Source organism: Acomys russatus, chromosome 22 (assembly GCF_903995435.1).
Source record: "Acomys russatus chromosome 22, mAcoRus1.1, whole genome shotgun sequence".
Lineage (NCBI taxonomy): Eukaryota > Metazoa > Chordata > Mammalia > Rodentia > Muridae > Acomys > Acomys russatus.
Window position 1 is genome coordinate 3,886,667 of NC_067158.1, and position 6,977 is coordinate 3,893,643.

General features: G+C 39.8%; 1 pseudogene; it reads right to left on the minus strand.

The window, feature by feature from the left end:
- Positions 1-653: 653 nt before the first annotated feature.
- LOC127205502 (uridine 5'-monophosphate synthase-like) lies at positions 654-6,391 on the minus strand (annotated as a pseudogene).
- Positions 6,392-6,977: the final 586 nt, after the last annotated feature.

Below are 6,977 nucleotides of genomic sequence, written 5' to 3' on the forward strand. Positions count from 1 at the left end.
TAGAGTATTGTGTACATGAATGTGCCAGAGATTATATATCATATTGGAATAACTATGATCCAACAAAGAGAATATTCTTTATTTTATACTCTATGTTTAAAATCACTTAGACGCTACATGTTTCAAAATGATCTCAAATTCTCCATGTATTATAAGTCAAAACACTTATACAGCTGGTAAACTGAAATGTTCTGTCTTGTTAAATTCCAGGTATACATGGTTTTGCTGATAACTGCTCACTGACATGCTCAAATAAGATAGGTAAAACAATTAAATGTAGAAGGTATTAAAACTTGGTCTCTTTTTCATATATAAGGAGCTAGACTCACCCCAATGAAGGATGTTTTAAAAGATATACAAATGAAAAAAGGCATAAAAAGGACAGGACAACTCAACTTCTGCCAAATCCCACAAAAAATAAAGTGCTTGAGTGGGTAGAAAGAGGGTGTATGGTCATCCCATCCCTTAAAAAGAGATAGGGTTTGGTTAGACCAAGAATCTGACAACAGTCATGTGGATGAGGTGAAAAGAAACATTTAAAAATAGTAAGAGACAGATACCTCTACTTTAAGGAAGTGGTTCCTCTTTAGTGTGTGTGTTTGGGGGGGGGGGCGTTTCAGAGCTCATTATAGTGCCAGTTCAGTGATTACAAGTTAAAGACAATGATACGATGACTGCAGAGTCTGTCTCTCACTGCTCCTGTACAGAACCCTGAGAATATCGGACACTGCTGCTTTGAAGCCAGTGGCTTTGGAGACACCACTCTTCTTCAGTGTCTTCTTATGAAACAGCAAGTCTACTCCGGCTTCCCAGGTAGCTTTTCTCTACATCTCATCTGCTTCCAGGAGATTGGCCACGGCGAGGATTTCTAGGGCCTACAGTAATGACATCAGACCCTCGCTTGCCAATCACTTCTTGGGAACCACTGTACTGTTGCCAAGGTGATCCCCTCCGATTTCTAATTGAACTCCTGGACTCAAGTGAAGAAACTCAGCATCCATGCTTACTCAGGAGCCAGAAATAAAGCTAATCACAATTCAGTGATTCCACCACAGCCACTGCTTTGGTGGAGTTTCCACTGGCTGAGGAACCGAGGAACCTATGGAGCTCTTTTCTGCAATGAGCACCCACACCTAATGTAAAGGCTGGCCCACTTCCTGCAATACGTTCACAACTCCTGAGCCGGGCACCACGTGGGCATTCAAGTAGTACGCCACCTTCATCCTACATTTATACTGCCTTCCCTATATCAGTAACTTTCCTGTCTTCGAATATTAAGAACTCACAGCATTTTGCCAGGGATGTCAATTCCTCCATCACATCCACAGTACAATCATTCAGCGTATCGACATGAATTTTGAGCATGCAGGTGCTGGGTCCCAAGGCATCTGCCAGCTGCAGCAGATCTCTGGCCTGTGAAACATCAGTAGAAAGACAGATTGGTGTCCTTCTTCTGCCTAAGCCCAAGAAGTTTTGAGGCAAGAGGTTGGATTCTGGGCATCTCTGCTCCTGCACCAAAGCTGAGTTCTTCTGCATGCTTTCCTCTCAGGAGCGCAAAATCTGTTATGACTAGCTGTTGTGAATACATCCTCCTAAATAAACTTTTCCCTCTCCGGAGTGAACCTACCATCCTCCTAAATGAGCCTCTTTACTCTCCCGACCATCGTGGCATCTGTTGTTGCTGCTGCTGCTGCTGCTTGCTCAAGAGCTTCCAGCATCTCGGATACAGATGTGCATACGGAGTGGAGATGGCTCCCGTAAGCATGCAGCTCATCCTTGCCTTCCTGCTCACCGCCTAACAGCTGTATGGCAACAGTCAGCTTCCGGCCCTCCTTCAGAAGAACTTCAACAGTTTCCAAAATGCTGACCCCACTGATGACTACATAATCCCTGATCAGACAGGTTTGCCGCTAATTAATCTCACCTTCTACAAGACGCTTGATACCATAACTCTTTGCTTTCTTCCTTCTAATGAGCATGGGAATGTGATTGGTTGGACAGATAACTGTAGCTAGCAGTAGTGCTGCAGGTGTAAGAAACTCAATACACACTGTCAAAACTGATCTCCACATTTTTGGAAGTTTGGAGCAAAATGTATGCAACCTGCTTGAGAAGACATGGGAAGGACAGGTTGCCCACACAGTGTGCTCAGGGTTGACTAGGGAGGAGAGCCCCCTCCTCAGCCCAAAGCTCCTGAACCTGAAAGCTGCCATGTCATACAGCTTGATGACCAAGGGGCCCAGTGCTTCTCTAGCACTGAAGTTATTTCAGTATATTGTCCCGTGGTTTGCTTAAAACCGCTGGTCCTTAGAGTCTACTCATGGCTTTGGACTCAACTACTTGTTATGCAGGTTGAAACTGATGCCTTTCTCACTCTGCCCACTTTTTGCACCCACTGCATGGTCATCTGCAACAAGGAAGACCCCATAGCCTATTTGCTATTTTGAACACTACCAGAGAATTTGTTGTATAGCTACTTCCATTGACTAAACTTAATATTTCCAGTCACATCTTGAGTTACCCCATTCCATCCATGGAATTAGCTATCTCCAAGGCGACTCCATCTTTCAAGTAGAAACTAATGTAGAATACTGAAGTAAGGAGACTGGAGTGAATTTTCTATTATTTAACATGAAGATAATGTAAGGAAAAGCTAGCCAGTTTAATAGAAAATAGAAATATTATTATTTTATCAAACGCAGTGTTTTATGGTAAATTTACTTTCATTTTCTTTGTTGTAATACAAGCATTTTAAAGTCCGTTTTATTCTTTGTTGAGATACAAGTTTTATAGCACGAATAACACATTTTATTAGCTTTAATATACATGCCTCATACTATATGTATCATACATCAAATCATGTGTTTGTATTAAAATATTACTGAGTTTTTAGAAAGGCAACGTAAATTTTACAGGAAAGTTCTAAGAATAATTCTGATCTATTTTACCCAGAGACTTCATTTAGCATACTCTCCTGTTTTATTATTTTACCTGCCCTAGTTAGATGCCTCTATTAAGCTAAAATATTAATACACATATTAATAAATTATTTCCTATTAACCTCTCCATCCAGTAATTTCTAAATCCCATTGGAAATACTCTTTGTTTAGGTTGTAAAGTAGAGGTATGGACTCACTTTTCTGCCATGGATTTCAACTAGCAATGCTTTCCTCCACTTCTTGGCAATATTATTTTTGTTAGCCTTTGTCTGTGTGAATATGACTATATATCTGGACCTTCTTCTGTCCCGGTAGTCCATTTTTTAGTAGAGGAAGCATTAGTGGAGTTTGCTTCCGCTATCTACAACCTGACCCTTTGTGATTGGACATATAGCCCGAGGCATTAATTTATATTTTAAGGAATTTAGCATTTCATTTATTTTACGTATGAGGCTATGGCTCAGCTAGCAAATGCTGTCTATTTGAGAACTTGTTTTGCGACATCAGGACTGGGAGGAGGGGTATTTGTAGACCCAATTTTCTCTAGTTGAGTGTACCTCCTCTTTAATTCAAATATTCATTCTATGAAAATTGGAAAAGAAAAGTCTGTGTGGTTGGTAGGTAATATTTTATTAATATGTATTAATATTTCAGCTTAATGGGAGAATCTAAGTTAGATAGGTAAAGTAGTAAGGCATGGAAAATATCTTAAGATCTTGGCAGGACTGTTTTGTTTTGTTTTTCTTTTTTGTATGTTTGTTTGTTTGTTTTTCTTGTTTTCATTTCTTTCTTTTCTTTTCTCCTTTTTGAGGTAAGATCTTTCTATGTAGCCGAGAATATCTGTCAACCTCTATAGTCATTCACTATTTTTTTAAACAATATGCCAAAAATCACTAACCATGAAGGAAAAAAACCTATTTGTGAAGTGTCATTACACTGTCAAGGTTTTATCAAAATGCTTCAAATATTAAAGGACAACACAAAGAATAGAAAATTATATTTGCAATGCATATATTTAACTGGTTTCCTACCAACATATTAAAAATCCATGTACAAAGCAATATTAGAATTATAGAGAATAGAGAACTGGGAAAAGACATGAAGAAATATTAGGCGAAAGAGTTATTCACAATGGCTAATAAGCAAATTAAAAATAGCCAGGTTATCAGTGATGAAAGAAATGGCAATTAAAAACATAATAATACATAAATGTGTATGCATCAAAATTACTAAATTTGAAAAGATTAGCAAAATGAAATAATGTCAAGAATGGTAAGATATTAAAACTCAACAAAAATGCTGATAATTATTCAACTACAGTCAATCTATAAAAATATTTAAGATGACCACTTGTGCATTAGAGTATACATATTTGCTTTAGTTTTACTCAATTGCAAAGGTTTGTAATAATCATTTATTAAGTGGGGAATTATTGTGTTAATATTTGTTTTGATCATTGTTTTCATCCCTATAATGGTCCCAATGGTTAACTCATGACATTAAGCCAGTGTGGAATACTTGTCCAAATGAAAGATTGTCACCCCAGCACGAGATACCTTGTGAGGATCTGGCATGCAACTATGTCTGACCAGCAGTCTTCTTGTTTATTTAGTTCTGTGCAAATAGACTATAAATAACATGCAAGTGTCTCACTTGAAATGATGAGCATTTTGCTATGACCTAAAAAACTAATAAAACCCTTATTCCTGACACCTTCAGCACAACTCCAGTGTAATATTTAAAATAACTTGCTTGCAAGTAAACTAGACAAGTAAAACCGTGAAAACTAAAAAATGACTGTAGAAAGCTATCTAATTTAATAGAGCATAAGCCTTCAGGAAATATAAAGAAAATCACCTGAACAGACTTCACTTTATTAAAAAGCAAAGCACCTATGACAAAGCAAGCAGTTTGAGTCCAGCTGCAAGACACACTGAGAAGGGGAATGGGGAAGAAACTTCCAGAACCTGAGCTGTGGACTCTGCAGGCACATGGATGCAGAACTAAGGCTCTTGTTCTAGCATGAGACCCTGAAAATTACAGAAATTGTCTGTGTGTGTGTGTGTGTGTGTGTGTGTGTGTGTGTGTGTGTGTGTGCATCTGTGTGTATACATGTGTGTGGTGTGTGCCTGCGTGTGCACTCACATGACGTGATGGAAATCTGCATAGATGTTAGACCTCTTCCTCTACGTATGTGTAGGATTCCAGTGATGGAACTCAGAGCACCAGGGTTGTCCTGTAGTCTACTCTACCCACTGAACCATCAGAATACCACAATTTACACTAAATAAATAACATATACTTACATATAATGCACGTACAATGCAATACTACCATTGAATAAAATCTGTAATTCTCAAAGCATATATAAACATAAAAATTATACTGTGTGGGGGAAAGGAGGCAGACATTACTGTAGGTAGAAGGGAAGCAGTACTGTGGTAGGGGAAACAATACCACAGTAGGGGAAACAGTACTTGGTGGGAAACAGTACTTGGTGGGAAATAGTACTTGGGGGAAACAGTACTTGGGGGAAACAGTACTTGGGGGAAGAAGCAGCACTGTAGGGGGAGCAGTACTGTGAAGGGGAGGCAGTACTGTGGGGACTATCTGCTGTTAATACCTCTGTTACTGAGATTGCTGCACTAAGCTTGCTTTTAGCAACTGAAGTCAAGCTGAGACCTCAAGTGCTAGCAGAAAGATAACTTAGCAGAATGTAAGCTTTTAAACACTTGTGAATGCTTCCACTCCTCTTCAAATAAAAATATAGAGAACAACAGATACCTGTTTTAAAATATGAAAGTTGAAGCAGGATTTAATTTTTTTGTTTGTTTGAGATATGGTCTTATTCTGTGACTCTGGCTAGACTGTAAATATCCATGCAGACTGTGCTGGCTTTGCACCCAGAGGTGCACCCGCCTCTGCCTCTCTCATGATGGCTGAAAAGGCATGGTCCACCATGCCCAGGTCCTCAGTCCAATGGGGACATAATATTTAGGGTATCATTTTTTTTTTCGGTTCTTTACAATGTACTAGCAACATTTACTATGTGGAAGCAACTAAGAAAAAATACATGGGAAAAGCTATTTCTCATGAAAATGCCTCAAATACAGGCCAATGGCACTAATCCCATGATCTGATGTGGGATTGGCTTGTGGAAAGGTGGACAGGGTAGATTTGTGTCTTAGTTGAAAGCTTCAAGCACAGAGTCGATTTAACATATTGTTCTTCCTTTCTTTTTTGCTCTAATAACAGCTTGCACTACACTCTCAAAGAAACTGAGACAAGCCTTGAGACTGTGCCTCCTCAACTTGCTCTTATCTGCCCAGGCTACCCAGCAGGAGCCCACAGAGGACTCTGGAGACAAGGTTACCCCCTGACAGAAGTTCAACACTGGAGTACAGCTGCTGGGGCCACTGAGTACGTGCTTTATGTAAAGGTAACATCTCCATTCTTTGATATAGCTTATTATTCTAGGAATTTCAACATTGAAAGATATAAATCTCCTAACCTATTTGATGTACTGTGAAAGAATGAATTCACATGTCTCAGGGATAGAGACAACAGTGTGGCGAAGTCAGCCATACTGTGGTCTACAAGTTGTACAGTTTTATACCTGGATGTTCAAAACTACTAACTTGTACATTTTGCAGTCTGTTTTCAAGTTCTTAAGCTTGGAAGTTCCTTACACTATGGAAATTAAAACAAAACAAACAAACAAATGTGGGAAGGAGTAAGCTTTGTCACAGGTAGGAGCAGTCTTGGTGGGCTTTACCCTTGGGGCACCCCATGAATACCTTGTGACAGACTGAGTGGAGCCATCCTGGGTCTGGAATTCAGGAAGCAGACCTGGGAACCCCACCTGGACTATTGTCTTTCTAATGGACCCTCACCGGGAGAAGGAGCCGGTCCTTCCCACGTGACTGAAGGAGTTGGGGAAGAGAGAATAACAAAGTTGGCTGCAGAGAGATCGTGCAGGGGCAGCGGACAAGCTGGATCAGCACGCCGGCCAGAGAGACACCTAAGGATCCGTCCCGT